A 15429-nucleotide genomic window follows, 5' to 3' on the forward strand; every position below is an offset into this window, starting at 1 on the left:
CGCTTAAGGTAGGTTCCTGGAACATTATCTAGTTCTCATTCCCATTTTATGGGACCACTACATTTTCTGACCATTGATGCCATGGGAAATAAAAGGGACCCAATTCAATGTACTTTATAGATACTGTAATAAATGTCCCTGATTAGGATTGACTCAGTGTGTGTCAGTTTTCCTAACTTGTGTGGTGTGACTTCTACAGCTGATAGGCTAAACCTGGGATCGTCCTACACACATTGTTTGCCCACATGTAGGCAGGTGCGTTCGTCTTTACGGAAAGAGAGAGTTTTTCAGCAGCAGCAGAAGAACGGAAGGAAAAGGCCTCACAGCTCCTAAGTCCTAGTTGAGGTCAAACCGCTTAGAATTCCATAGAAAGGATCCCTGTAAACTAATTCAGCTAAAATTCAAATCGTACAGTTCAGATGACATTGACCATCTCAGTGAAGGCATACAGATGTTGAAAGGAACTGTAAGTACCTGAGTATTTGCAGCCCATAGGTTAGAAATCTCCACCAACCACAGCACAGCCTCTGTGTAGCTGTTGCCACGAACACGTGCAGACCACTGTTCCTTAGACACTGGAAGGGAACGCGGGCACTGCTCCCCAGAATTACCTGGACAGCTGAGATCAAGGATCATTCCCAAGCTAGAGGAGGTACCAAATCATTCTCAACACGATGACATGATAGTGGAAATCTATAAACGTTTTCCTACCTTACCGTCATTTCAATTTTTCCTGATACCAAGCCCACTGGGATTTCGTCCCATGGCTAGCTGCATACCATTTCATCTGTCCCTACAAAAGCAAAGAGTCCACTAAATGAGTCATTGAAGAAAAGACCATTTAGGACCTATCTCTCTGTTTCCATCAGTCTTGCCAATCAGTGTGTTTGAATCATGTTACCGAAGAAATTAGGAAGAAAAGTGAAAACTGTCTCCAGAAGACACCTTGAAATGCACACCCTACCTCTAGAATCATGACTTCCAAAGAGCAATAGTGAGACTTGCTCCTGGAAATATCGATCATGTCCCAGAAGCACTGGCATCCCCTGAGGGCCTACTCCAAATGCAGAATCTCAGGCTCACTCTGACACAGGAATGACAATCTGCTTTCCTAACAAGAATCCTAAGTGGGAAACCTACCAAGAGTGTAGTCCCCGAAGGGGTCCCAAGGACAGCACCAGCCCTCCGTGTGTCGCACGACCAAGGGCCCATGGAAGAGTTTCCTTTTGGGTGTGCTGTGCTCCTCTTCTTTCAGGAGGATTGGCCCCCCTCGGGATGGGCAGGTGATTAGGAGGCCTGCGGGTGGGAGCCAGACCCCCACTACACTAAGGCTTCAGAGACCGGGAGCAACACAAAGAAGGCGGGGTCCCACAGCCCCTCAGCTAGCCGAGGACACACGTGCACCAAAAGCTAGACAGACTCCAAACAGCGCTGGAGTGCACTGGCCACACTTCTGTCCAGCATCCACGGCTCTCACACACAAATGAAAACACACAGAAAGATACACAGACACGGACACATAGAGGCACACACAGACACACACAAACAGAAAAAAGACACACGGAGACATCCAACAGTCGCAGGCAGCTCCTGAGGCTGCGGAGCTCTGCTCTCTGCCGGGAAGCCCCTCGGGGAGAGAGCAGCCCCGCGGCACACAGGCTGGCGGTACCTTGAAATCCCAGCAGAGAGAGCTTTCGAGGAGGCGCACCGCCCACAGCGTCTGAGCAGGCCGGAAGCATCGTGGGGATTCCTGGGGATCGCCCTGGGCATCCCTGAAGCTCCGCTGCAGCTTCTCTCAGCCTGGCTCGGCCCTGCCCGACTCGTGAAATCGCGGCACCGTGACCACGATCCCCGCCCGGGAGAGGGGGTGCCGTCGCCCAACGCCAAGGGACTGCCACGGAGGGCCCCTGCTTGGCCAAGCCGTTGACACGGTGGTTTCCCAGGCCACGGGAGCGGTCACTGTGACGCGAGCCCCGGCTGGGAGGTCGCTCTTCTGATGCGCCGCTCGCGCATGCGCATTGGCGTGCCCGGCTGACCAGCGGCAATGTCCGCGGCCCCCCACCGGCCGGCCGCACCGGCATGGGAAAATGCCGGCGGCCGTGTCCGAGGCGGCCACTGGGAAGGAGGCTGCCTGCCACCAGCAGCGCAGGAGCCCGACCGTCCTGACCTCAGTGGCTCCCCGAACCGACTTTCCTGTTCGGGTCCGCTGAACGGGGAGGGCGCTTCAGATCGCGAGGTGGGCACTGGGGAATGCTCTCCCCAGGAGATTCCGGATCGGACGGCGTGGGCAGGGATCGGGTCCCACGGGGTTGCAGATTCACTCTGGTGAGGTGTGGCGGGGGTCGCCGGAGCCCAGAAAGATGGCTGAGACCCTCCGGGACGGTGTCGGCGAACGTTCCCCAGCTCCCTGAGCTCACCGCCCCCCTTTCGACCTGGGCCACCCACCAAGGGGCCCTGCCTTGCTCTCCAAGCCCAGGGACCCCTGCTTCTCATCACTGCTGTCCGGTGAAGGCGGGGAGAAAGACAAAGCGGTGGAAAGCGCAGCGCAGCGTGCAGCAGAGGACTCAACACCTGGATCGGGCCTCCCCTGGGGGCAGATCGGGTGGAGACAGCGTCTCAGAAGCTTTCTGGGGCGAAGCCAAATCCCGAGACGGATGTCCAGGCATGCCGCTGAGGATTCCCACGAAAGCCAAGCACAGCATGCTAACGGATCTTAGTCACTTTATTGGTTTCACAGAAAACAGAATCATCTTGCTACCGAGTGTTTCGATCCGACTGCCTTGATGGCCCATACACAGAGACCCGTTGTCAACTTGTCCTGTCGAGAGAAAAAGAATTCCCGCTGTTAAAAATGCAGATTCTCACTCTTACCGACCCCAGAGTCCAGAGTGATACCGGGTGTGGGAGGTTCATCAGTGGATGAAATCTGGTTCTGAAGGACCGTTTCCACTTAATCATCTTTTCACGAAGGTCCTACCCTGCCATTTGGTTTGACATTTTTGCCGTGATGAGCAAGTCAGAAACATGGAACCTTCATCCCCTCCACACAAGCTTTTAGCATCCAACTTACCTGACGGGAGTTTCATTGTCTCCAGTTCCCTTGCAGGTTGCACATTCCGATCTCCAGTCTTCAGCCTGGGGCTTCTTTTGCAACACAGACCATCTTTGTCTTCTCTCTCTAGGAACTGTTTCCTACCATACAAGGGCTAATCAAAGAAAACAGAAGAAAACCGGATAAGGTTAGAAGGCAAACAATTTTCAGAAAGAAAACTTCTCAAAGGTAAGGCTGTGGAAAGGTGCGTAAATTCTACCAACCTCATGTTTTCCTCCCTCAGGAACGAAACTCTGTTTTCCTCCTCTGCTTCTCTGGGAAAACTACAAGAACAGCAACCACCGCCACAGCAACATCAAAACTCCAGACCATGTCCAGTTACTGCTTAAGGAGAAAAGAAGTTTCCTCTGTCAAACATGCTCGCTTAAGGTAGGCTCTTGGAACATTATCTAGTTCTCATTCCCATTTTATGGGACCACTCCATTTTCTGACCATTGATGCCATGGGAAATAAAAGGGACCCAATTCAATGTACTTTATAGATACTGTAATAAATGTCCCTGATTAGGATTGACTCAGAGTGTGTCAGTTTTCCTAACTTGTCTGGTGTGACTTCTACAGCTGATAGGCTAAACCTGGGATCGTCCTACACACATTGTTTGCCCACATGTAGGCAGGTGCGTTCGTCTTTACGGAAAGAGAGAGTTTTTCAGCAGCAGAAGAAGAACGGAAGGAAAAGGCCTCACAGCTCCTAGGTCCTAGTTGAGGTCAAACCGCTTAGAATTCCATAGAAAGGATCCCTGTAAACTAATTCAGCTAAAATTCAAATCGTACAGTTCAGATGACATTGACCATCTCAATGAAGGCATACAGATGTTGAAAGGAACTGTAAGTACCTGAGTATTTGCAGCCAATAGGTTAGAAATCTCCACCAACCACAGCACAGCCTCTGTGTAGATGTTGCCACGAACACGTGCAGACCACTGTTCCTTAGACACTGGAAGGGAACGCGGGCACTGCTCCCCAGAATTACCTGGACAGCTGAGATCAAGGATCATTCCCAAGCTAGAGGAGGTACCAAATCATTCTCAACACAATGACATGATAGTGGAAGTCTATAAACGTTTTGCTACCTTACTGTCATTTCAATTTTTCCTGATACCAAGCCCACTGTGATTTCATCCCATGGCTAACTGCATACCATTTCATCTGTCCCTACAAAAGCAAAGAGTTCACTAAATGAGTCATTGAAGAAAAGACAATTTAGGACCTATCTCTCTGTTTCCATCAGTCTTGCCAATCAGTGTGTTTGAATCATGTTACCGAAGAAATTAGGAAGAAAAGTGAAAACCGTCTCCAGAAGACACCTTGAAATGCACACCCTACCTCTAGAATCATGACTTCCAAAGAGCAATAGTGAGACTTGCTCCTGGAAATATCGATCATGTCCCAGAAGCACTGGCATCCCCTGAGGGCCTACTCCAAATGCAGAATCTCAGGCTCACTCTGACACAGGAATGACAATCTGCTTTCCTAACAAGAATCCTAAGTAGGAAACCTACCAAGAGTGTAGTCCCCGAAGGGGTCCCAAGGACAGCACCAGCCCTCCGTGTGCCGCACGACCAAGGGCCCGTGGAAGAGTTTCCTTTTGGGTGTGCTGTGCTCCCCTTGTTTCAGGAGGATTGGCCCCCCTCGGGATGGGCAGGTGATTAGGAGGCCTGCGGGTGGGAGCCAGACCCCCACTACACTAAGGCTTCAGAGACCAGGAGCAACACAGAGAAGGCGGGGTCCCACAGCCCCTCAGCTAGCCGAGGACACACGTGCACCACAAGCTAGACAGACTCCAAACAGCGCTGGAGTGCACTGGCCACACTTCGGTCCAGCATCCACGGCTCGCACACACAAATGAAAACACACAGAAAGATACACAGACACGGACACATAGACACACACACACACACACACACACACACACACACACACAAACAGAAAAAAGACACAGGGAGACATCCAACAGTCGCAGGCAGCTCCTGAGGCTGCGGGGCTCTGCTCTCTGCCGAGAAGCCCCTCGGGGAGAGAGCAGCCCCGCGGCACACAGGCTGGCGGTACCTTGAAATCCAAGCAGAGAGAGCATTCGAGGAGGCGCCCCGCCCACGGCGTCTGAGCAGGCCGGAAGCATCGTGGGGATTCCTGGGGATCGCCCTGGGCATCGTCTTGGGCATCCCATAAGCTCCGCTGCAGCTTCTCTCAGCCTGGCTCCGCCCTGCCCGACTCGTGAAATCGCGACACCGTGGCCACGATCCCCGCCCGGGAGAGGGGGTGCCGTCGCCCAACGCCGAGGCACTGCCACGGAGGGCCCCTGCTTTGCCAAGCCGTTGACACGGTGGTTTCCCAGGCCACGGGAGCGGTCACTGTGACGCGAGCCCCGGCTGGGAGGTCGCTCTTCTGACGGGCCGCTCGCGCATGCGCATTGGCGTGCCCGGCTGAACAGCCGCAATGTCCGCGGCCCCCCACCCGCCGGCCGCAGCGGCACGGGAAAATGCCGGCGGCCGTGTCCGAGGCGGCCACTGGGAAAGAGGCTGCCTGCCACAAGCAGCGCAGGAGCCCGACCGTCCTGACCTCAGTGGCTCCCCGAACCGACTTTCCTGTTCGGGTCCGCTGAACGGGGAGGGCGCTTCAGATCGCGAGGTGGGCACTGGGGAATGCTCTCCCCAGGAGATTCCGGATCGGACGGCGTGGGCAGGGATCGGGTCCCACGGGATTGCAGATTCACTCTGGTGAGGTGTGGCGGGGGTCGCCGGAGCCCAAAAGATGGCTAAGACCCACCGGGAGGGTGTCGGCGAACGTTCCCCAGCTTCCTGAGCTCACCGCCCCCCTTTCGACCTGGGCCACCCACCAAGGGGCCCTGCCTGGCTCTCCAAGCCCAGGGACCCCTGCTTCTCATCACTGCTGTCCGGTGAAGGCGGGGAGAAAGACAAAGCGGCGGCAAGCGCAGCGCAGCGTGCAGCAGAGGACTCAACACCTGGATCGGGCCTCCCCTGGGGGCAGATCGGGTGGAGACAGCGTCTCAGAAGCTTTCTGGGGCCAAGCCAAATCCCGAGACGGATGTCCAGGCATGCCGCTGAGGACTCCCACGAAAGCCCAGCACAGCATGCTAACGGATCTTAGTCACTTTGTTGGTTTCACAGAAAACAGAATCATCTTGCTACCGAGTGTTTCGATCCGACTGCCTTGATGGCCCATACACAGAGACCCGTTGTCAACTTGTCCTGTCGAGAGAAAAAGAATTCCCGCTGTTAAAAATGCAGATTCTCACTCTTCCCGACCCCAGAGTCCAGAGTGTAACCGGGTGTGGGAGGTTCATCAGTGGATGAAATCTGGTTCTGAAGGACCGTTTCCACTTAATCATCTTTTCACGAAGGTCCTACCCTGCCATTTGGTCTGACATTTTTGCCGTGATGAGCAAGTCAGAAACATGGAACCTTCATCCCCTCCACACAAGCTTGTAGCATCCAACTTACCTGACAGGAGTTTCATTGTCTCCAGTTCCCTTGCAGGTTGCACATTCCGATCTCCAGGCTTCAGCCTGGGGCTTCTTTTGCAACACAGACCATCTTTGTCTTCTCTCTCTAGGAACTATTTCCTACCATACAAGGGCTAATCAAAGAAAACAGAAGAAAACCGGATAAGGTTAGAAGGCAAACAAGTTTCAGAAAGAAAACTTCTCAAAGGTAAGGCGGTGGAAAGGTGCGTAAATTCTACCAACCTCATGTTTTCCTCCCTCAGGAACGAAACTCTGTTTTCCTCCTCTGCTTCTCTGGGAAAACTACAGGAACAGCAACCACCGCCACAGCAACATCAAAACTCCAGACCATATCCAGTTACTGCTTAAGGAAAAAAGAAGTTTCCTCCGTCAAACATGCTCGCTTAAGGTAGGCTCTTGGAACATTATCTAGTTCTCATTCCCATTTTATGGGACCACTACATTTTCTGACCATTGATGCCATGGGAAATAAAAGGGACCCAATTCAATGTACTTTATAGATAGTGTAATAAATGTCCCTGATTAGGATTGACTCAGAGTGTGTCAGTTTTCCTAACTTGTCTGGTGTGACTTCTACAGCTGATAGGCTAAACCTGGGATCGTCCTACACACATTGTTTGCCCACATGTAGGCAGGTGCGTTCGTCTTTACGGAAAGAGAGGGTTTTTCAGCAGCAGAAGAAGAATGTAAGGAAAAGGCCTCACAGCTCCTAAGTCCTAGTTGAGGTCAAACCGCTTAGAATTCCATAGAAAGGATCCCTGTAAACTAATTCAGCTAAAATTCAAATCGTACAGTTCAGATGACATTGACCATCTCAATGAAGGCATACAGATGTTGAAAGGAACTGTAAGTACCTGAGTATTTGCAGCCAATAGGTTAGAAATCTCCACCAACCACAGCACAGCCTCTGTGTAGATGTTGCCACGAACACGTGCAGACCACTGTTCCTTAGACACTGGAAGGGAACGCGGGCACTGCTCCCCAGAATTACCTGGACAGCTGAGATCAAGGATCATTCCCAAGCTAGAGTAGGTACCAAATCATTCTCAACACGATGACATGATAGTGGAAATCTATAAATGTTTTCCTACCTTACTGTCATTTCAATTTTTCCTGATTCCAAGCCCACTGTGATTTCATCCCATGCCTAACTGCATACCATTTCATCTGTCCCTACAAAAGCAAAGAGTCCACTAAATGAGTCATTGAAGAAAAGACAATTTAGGACCTATCTCTCTGTTTCCATCATTCTTGCCAATCAGTGTGTTTGAATCATGTTACCGAAGAAATTAGGAAGAAAAGTGAAAACCGTCTCCAGAAGACACCTTGAAATGCACACCCTACCTCTAGAATCATGACTTCCAAAGAGCAATAGTGAGACTTGCTCCTGGAAATATCGATCATGTCCCAGAAGCACTGGCATCCCCTGAGGGCCTACTCCAAATGCAGAATCTCAGGCTCACTCTGACACAGGAATGACAATCTGCTTTCCTAACAAGAATCCTAAGTGGGAAACCTACCAAGAGTGTAGTCCCCGAAGGGGTCCCAAGGACAGCACCAGCCCTCCGTGTGTCGCACGACCAAGGGCCCATGGAAGAGTTTCCTTTTGGGTGTGCTGTGCTCCTCTTCTTTCAGGAGGATTGGCCCCCCTCGGGATGGGCAGGTGATTAGGAGGCCTGCGGGTGGGAGCCAGACCCCCACTACACTAAGGCTTCAGAGACCAGGAGCAACACAAAGAAGGCGGGGTCCCACAGCCCCTCAGCTAGCCGAGGACACACGTGCACCACAAGCTAGACAGACTCCAAACAGCGCTGGAGTGCACTGGCCACACTTCTGTCCAGCATCCACGGCTCGCACACACAAATGAAAACACACAGAAAGATACACAGACACGGACACATGGACACACACACACACACACACACACACACACACAGAAAAAAGACACATGGAGACATCCAACAGTCGCAGGCAGCTCCTGAGGCTGCGGAGCTCTGCTCTCTGCCGGGAAGCCCCTCGGGGAGAGAGCAGCCCCGCGGCACACAGGCTGGCGGTACCTTGAAATCCCAGCAGAGAGAGCTTTCGAGGAGGCGCACCGCCCACGGCGTCTGAGCAGGACGGAAGCATCGGTGGGATTCCTGGGCATCGCCCTGGGCATCGCCCTGGGCATCCCTGAAGCTCCGCTGCAGCTTCTCTCAGCCTGGCTCCGCCCTACCCGACTCGTGAAATCGCGACACCGTGGCCACGATCCCCGCCCGGGAGAGGGGGTGCCGTCGCCCAACGCCGAGGCACTGCCACGGAGGGCCCCTGCTTGGCCAAGCCGTTGACACGGTGGTTTCCCAGGCCACGGGAGCGGTCACTGTGACGCGAGCCCTGGCTGGGAGGTCGCTCTTCTGACGCGCCGCTCGCGCATGCGCATTGGCGTGCCCGGCTGGCCAGCCGCAATATCCGCGGTCCGCCACCGGCCGGCCGCAGCGGCACGGGGAAAATGCCGGCGGCCGTGTCCGAGATGGCCACTGGGAAAGAGGCTGACTGCCACATGCAGCTCAGGAGCCCGACTCTCCTGACCTCAGTAGCTCCCGAACCTCCTTTCCTGTTCGGGTCCGCTGAAAGGGGAGGGCGCTTCAGATCGCGAGGTGGGCGCTCGGGAATGCTCTCCCCAGGAGATTCCGGATCCGACGGCGTGGGCAGGGATCGGGTCCCACTGGGTTGCAGATTCACTCTGGTGAGGTGTGGCGGGGGTCGCCGGAGCCCAGAAAGATGGCTGAGACCCTCCGGGAGGGTGTCGGCGAATGTTCCACAGCTCCCTGAGCTCACCGCCCCCCTTTCGACCTGGGCCACCCACCAAGGGGCCCTGCCTGGCTCTCCAAGCCCAGGGACCCCTGCTTCTCATCACTGCTGTCCGGTGAAGGCGGGAAGAAAGACAATGCGGCGGCAAGCGCAGCGCAGCGTGCAGCAGAGGACTCAACACCTGGATCGGGCCTCCCCTGGGGGCAGTTCGGGTTTAGATAGCGTCTCAGAAGCTTTTTGGGGTGAAGCCAAATCCCGATACGGATGTCCAGGCATTCTGCTGAGGACCCCCACGAAAGCCAAGCACAGCATGCTAACGGATCTTAGTCACTTTATTGGTTTCACAGAAAACAGAATCATCTTGCTACCAGGTGTTTCGATCAAATTGCTTTAATGGGCTATACTCAAAGACTCTTTGTCAACTTGTCCTGTGGATAGAAAAATATTTAGAATATTGTAGACATAAATGGTCACCAGCCCTTGCACTCTGAAACTTCAAGAATGTACTGATTTTTACTTTTCCTTATAAATATTACTGTCACTAGAAACATAAATTTAAAGTTAATATTTTGTGATCTGGAAATTCATGGCTTTTAAATTATTTATTTATTTATTTATTTGAAACACAGTTTCTTTCTTATTACCCAGTTTGAAGTGCAGTGTCACTATCTTGGCTCACTGCAGCCTCTACCTCCCACGTTCAAACGATTTTCCTGCCTCAGTCTCCTGAGTAGCTACAATTACAGCCACCCTCGTCCACACCTGACTAATTTTTTGTATTTTTAATAGAAACGATGGTTCACCATGTTGATCAGGCTGATCTCGAACTTCTGACCTTATTTGATCCACCTCTCACAGCCTCCTAAAGTTCTGAGATCACAGGTTTTAGCCATTGCACCCAGTCACATGCATATTTTTCAAGTACTCATATATCTCTGAGACAGTGAAGAAGGAAATATTAATACCTTAATTGAACAAATCAGAATAATAAGGTAAGGCAACAAACATATGAAGAAAAAACTCTCAAAATCACTGATCATTAGAGAAATGCAAATCAAATCCACAATGTGATACCATCTCACACCTGTCAGAATAGCAATTATTAAAAAATCAAGAAACGATAGATGTGTCAAGATTGTGGAGAAGTATCAATGCTTTTACACTGTTGGTGGGAGTGTAAATTAGTTCAACCATTGTGGAAGACCGTATGGTGATTCCTCAAGGATCTAGAACCAGAAATACCATTTGACCCAGCAATCCCATTACTGATTATATACCCAGTGGTATGAGATCATGTTCTTTGCAGGACATGGATGAAGCTGGAAGCCATCATCTTCAGCACACTAACACAGGAACAGAAAACCAAACACTGCATGTTCTTACTCATGAGTGGTAGTTCAACAATGAGAACACAGGGACACAAGATAGTGAATAACACACACCAGGGCCTGTTGGGTATGTGGGGGGCAAAGGGGAAGAAACTTAGAGGGTGGGATAATAGATGCAGCAAACCAACATGGCACATGTATACCTACGTAACAAACCTGCACATTCTAGACATGTATCACACAACTTAAAGTAAAATTTTTTTAAAAATAGAAAGAAAATTAAGGTAAGGAGAAATTACATAGCTAAACTGATGTGGTATATTTAGATGACAGGAAGTAATGGAAACTGACTGAAGTCTCCCGACCAGATAGACTACCCAGCAGATAAGCAACATGTCTGCTGCATGATCCTTGAGTAACTGCAACTAACCCAGTATGTACTGAGTAAGTTAAAAATCCTTGTTTTGTCTGGAACCTCCTACTAAAAAATTAAATTATTTTAGAAGATATGTAAAAAACCAGATGACTCCTTTTAAAAATACCCAAACAGTTGAAGTTTATTTTTAATAACTTCCAAGTCATATAAAATGTATTTTGATCCTTGAATATATACTGTTCCATAAATATTTCAGAATCTATATTCCAGGTTAAGGGCTTAGCATCAAAAATAAAAATCACAGTCCCTGCTTTAAACAGCTTGAACACATCTGTTACACTAGAATGTTGGTAACTTGTGGACGCCAGTGAAATATATGTCCCTCTGTATGGAGGGGAAAAAAGGTGATTTGATAGACTACATTTTTTCCTTTAAATATAGGGCCCAAACATGATAAAGGATCAGGCAAAAAGTCTCTTAGGATATTTCAAGCATCTAGCTGGTATTGAAGTCTTCTATTATACCAGTGATTTCAAAAAACATAAAAGTTTAAATGTCTTCATAAATATAAAAAACAAATTAATTAAAAATATTTGTCCAATTAATACAGGAAAAATGCTTGTCCATTTTATATCATTAAATAATGATATGTTTGTATTACCATTGCAAATAAAATGTATATAATTTACTAGGTCTGCTGGAATTAATATTCATAAAAATTAAAAACATTTCTTCATTTGAAATCTCAGATGAAAACATGAGTTCTTATCATTAAAAATGATATCACAGGCTTGCTTATTTCAGTTAAAATGTTTTTCAAATTGGATGGTGTTTATTGAGTACGAAAAAGATACTGCTACCCAAGAGAACAAAATCAACTTCATGAGTGAGTTCTTAATTTTTCTGAAGAGCCTATTGTCAAATAATTTGTCTTTTCCACAATGTGCTCTGTGACACTTACAGCATATCTCCTTATATAAAACAATTGGCTGTTAATATATATTTTGGTTGGCATGCTCTTCATAGTTGTGCTTTAAAGAACTTCTTAGTATCCACCAAAGTGCCTAATTAACATGGTGAAACTCTTATTATAAAAGTGCACCACAAAAATGATAAATTATTTCTTAGTTATCGTTTCTCTGTCTCCTTACTGAGGTTCTCATTCTTGGCTCAGATTGAAAGCGAAAATGTATACAGATGATTTGCAATTAAATCATATTTTTAATTTTTTAAAAAATGTATTTGATACAAATAATCTTATATGTTTAGATGAGTTGTCCGCATATCTATAATTCTGCTTTGCAATTCATTCTTTAGGGGGATTCAGGAGGACCACTGATGTGCCAAGAAAACAACTGATGGTTCCCGGCTGGCATGACCTCATTGGATTCCAGTGTGCCCTGCCTGATCGCCCAGAGCGTACGCCAGAGTCTCAAGGTCTGCAGAATGGATCCAGAGTTTTCTACATTAGAGCATTTCTTAAACCAAATGTGAAAGTCAGGTTATTTTCACATTCTACTCTAGAAATCATGGAATTTAAGTGTTTTGTACAAAATTTTTAAAAAGTTACCAGAAGTATTCTTACCTATGCCAATTAAATGCTAGGGGGCCAGGGAAGCAAAATTTTAAAAATAATAGAATTCATCTTGGCAATAGAGAGTAACTTTAAAATACCATTAAATACATTTTTATTTCATTGTGAACAGTTATTTCTTCACAGTTCTCATTTTTTAAATTCTTAATCATTATTTTTATTATTTACTGTTATTTAAAGGGGTGCTATTTTAAAACATATACCATCTACTTAAGAAATTTTGAGCGTAATTAAAAAAGAATGAAAATAAAATGTTTTGCTCATAGTATGTCACTGTTGGAAATAAACTGCCATAAATTTTCTAGTTCCAGTTTAGCTTGCTATTAGCAGAATCTCAATAGTTTTCATCTCAATTACTTTTCTGTTTTTTTCTATCAAAATGCATTCTTATTTTGACATATGCATAACCTTAATATTTTCCCCACTAATTGAAAATATTTACTGTAAGCTTATATCACAGGCCTGGACTGAATTGACTTTACCGTCCTCTTAAATAAGCAAATTAAATAAAAGATAAATTAATTAATATGGTCATTATATATTAGATAAATTTTTACTTGGATTATGTATAGTGTCTATTTATTTCAAGCTAGTATTTTTAAGTCCCCCCCAAAATAATCAGACATACCAAAGAAATGCACCTATTGCAAATGTTGGTCTTGGTTTATGTGTGTTCCGGTGAATATTTCTAATATGTGAAAAACTTATTTAGACACAGCTGAATTGCCCATGAGAAGGTCAAATGTGTGTAATAAATGAATTTGCTTCGCTTGTTTCATCTGTTGGATCATCTCCAGAGTAAGTGCAGACTTCAATTTAGCTCACCATACAGAGTCTGTTGATGTATTTGGGGAGAAAAAATTCATACTTAGTTAATACAAAACAACACACACACATGCACACACACACACATTCTTGCATGGACAATATAATAGAAGAGAGCGTAAGGTTAAAAGAAGTTGAAATAAGGGACTAATCTGTGTGGATTGGCCTTATGGAAGAAAGGATACTTGCACTTCACCGGGAAAGAATAATTATTACAGAGGCACTGAAGAGGATATTGGGGACCCACTGTGCAGGTGGGAGTCAGTTAAGGGAAAGGGGTCAATAGAGAACCATGTGTTGTCATACCAAAAGACTCTCTCTCTGGCAAATAGTCAGATAAAGGGGAAAAAGTGTTATATGAAGATGTGGCCAGATGATGGAAGACTGTAAATTCCTGTTAAGGAATTGTAGAATTCATTATTTGGACAAAAATCAGAAGCCACTTGTTTAAGTCCATTTTCATACTGCTAATAAAGACATACCCAAGACTGGGTAATTGATAAAGGAAAGAAGTTAAATAGACTCACAGTTCCATGTAGTTGAAGAGGCCTCACAATCATGGTGGAAGGGAAAGGAGGAGCAGAGTCACATCTTACACGGAGGCAGGCAGGAGAGCATTTGCAGGGGAACTCCCATTTATAAAACTATCAGATCTCTTGAGACTTACTCACTACCATGAGAACAGTATGGGGGAACCAGCCCCATGACTGAATTATCTTCACCTGGCCCTGCCCTTGACACATGGGGATTATTACAATTCAAGGTGAGATTTGAGTGGTGACACAGCCAAACCATATCACCCCTGAACACACTATTCTTTTTCACCTTTCCAATGGTCTGATTCTAACAGTTGGGGAAGACAGACTTACCAGCAGGGTGTTTGTTTTTAGTACCTGAAGATTGTTCCATATTTCTGCTCCATTTCCAACATATAGCAAAAATATATTCTAGAAATGCTAACACTTAAAACAGATACAGCATGTATTTCTTTTCATTTTTCAAAGATTAGCTAAAATTTTAAGAAACTGTTAAGACAGCATCACTACCATTTTCTAATAAAAGAGTTCTTTTTTTTTTTTTTGGCTCAAAAAGTGACATTTATTCAATGAAAAAAAAATGACCAGATGTTCATCCCTTGATTCCCTTCCCTCCCTCTTCCTGCTGCTCCTCAGCTCCCACCAAGACTGAGCTCTGGCTGGGGCTCAGTGGCAGGACAGCCCCTCAGATGAGGTCAGCAACATTGTTTCACCTCTAGTCGCTTATAGGTTTAGTTGTTGATACCAGAAAAGTTACCCAGACCTAGATAAAGATCAAGGGCAAAAGCAAGGCGTATCTGCATTGATTTGCTGTTTTTCTCTTGTAACTGTTATAGTCATGACGGCAAAGACAAGGGGGAACACCTGGTTTTCCTCCACGGTGTCCACACAAGAGGGAGAAATCCATGATAGTAGTTTGGAGGAAAAAGATTAGGTCCCAGCAGCTGGTCTCCAGTTCTACCCAGAAAGACAGGTAGCCAAGAAAAGAAGGAGGAGTGCTAGATGTTGGCAGATCTCAGCTTCAAATGCAGCTGCTTATTCTCTCAGTCTATGAGCAGCTGAAGACAGGCAATGCTCATTGATTTCTCTTTTGCCTCCTAGCTTTGCCAACCAATGTTAGTTGTGAATTGTGTTAAAGAAAGTACCTTATTATGTAACTGAAAAGAATTCATAGGGAAAATATTAGACATAACCATGCCTTCCATTCTTAGCACACTTAAAGAGTAATTTGTTTTCAACTTTATATATCGATGCAAACATATCTGTACTTTTTTCACATAAGAGTTTCAGACAGGACTAGTGATCATTCTTCAGAAACAAGAACTCTTTATTTGATTAAAAGGAGCACAGGGACATATGAAGACCAGACAGTTACAACTCTCTCT

General features: G+C 47.0%; 2 long non-coding RNA genes across 11 annotated transcripts; both read right to left on the reverse strand.

The window, feature by feature from the left end:
* Positions 1-2163: 2163 nt before the first annotated feature.
* On the reverse strand, positions 2164-5052 carry LOC135277776 (uncharacterized). 5 transcript variants are annotated; one of them, XR_010345342.1, is made up of 5 exons: positions 3948-4604; positions 3316-3436; positions 3071-3206; positions 2759-2818; positions 2164-2587 (listed from the first exon to the last, which is right to left on the reverse strand). It is a non-coding gene; the product is annotated as an uncharacterized LOC135277776 (long non-coding RNA). The 5 variants fall into 5 exon arrangements; XR_010345343.1 differs by lacking the exon at positions 2164-2587 and adding an exon at positions 4614-5052 and having other exon boundaries at positions 2705-2818; positions 3948-4266; XR_010345344.1 differs by lacking the exon at positions 2164-2587 and having other exon boundaries at positions 2705-2818; positions 3948-4092; positions 4185-4604.
* An 842-nt stretch (positions 5053-5894) lies between these two features.
* LOC135277780 (uncharacterized) lies at positions 5895-8680 on the reverse strand. Of its 6 annotated transcripts, none has more exons than XR_010345350.1 (4): positions 8116-8680; positions 6818-7768; positions 6573-6708; positions 5895-6320 (listed from the first exon to the last, which is right to left on the reverse strand). It is a non-coding gene; the product is annotated as an uncharacterized LOC135277780 (long non-coding RNA). The 6 variants fall into 6 exon arrangements; XR_010345349.1 differs by having other exon boundaries at positions 6818-7594; positions 7687-8680; XR_010345346.1 differs by having other exon boundaries at positions 6818-6935; positions 7450-8680.
* Between the last annotated feature and the right edge of the window lie 6749 nt (positions 8681-15429).

Source organism: Aotus nancymaae, unplaced genomic scaffold (assembly GCF_030222135.1).
Source record: "Aotus nancymaae isolate 86718 unplaced genomic scaffold, 86718_ANA_hifiasm-v0.15.2.pri h1tg000033l, whole genome shotgun sequence".
In the NCBI taxonomy this organism is placed as follows: domain Eukaryota; kingdom Metazoa; phylum Chordata; class Mammalia; order Primates; family Aotidae; genus Aotus; species Aotus nancymaae.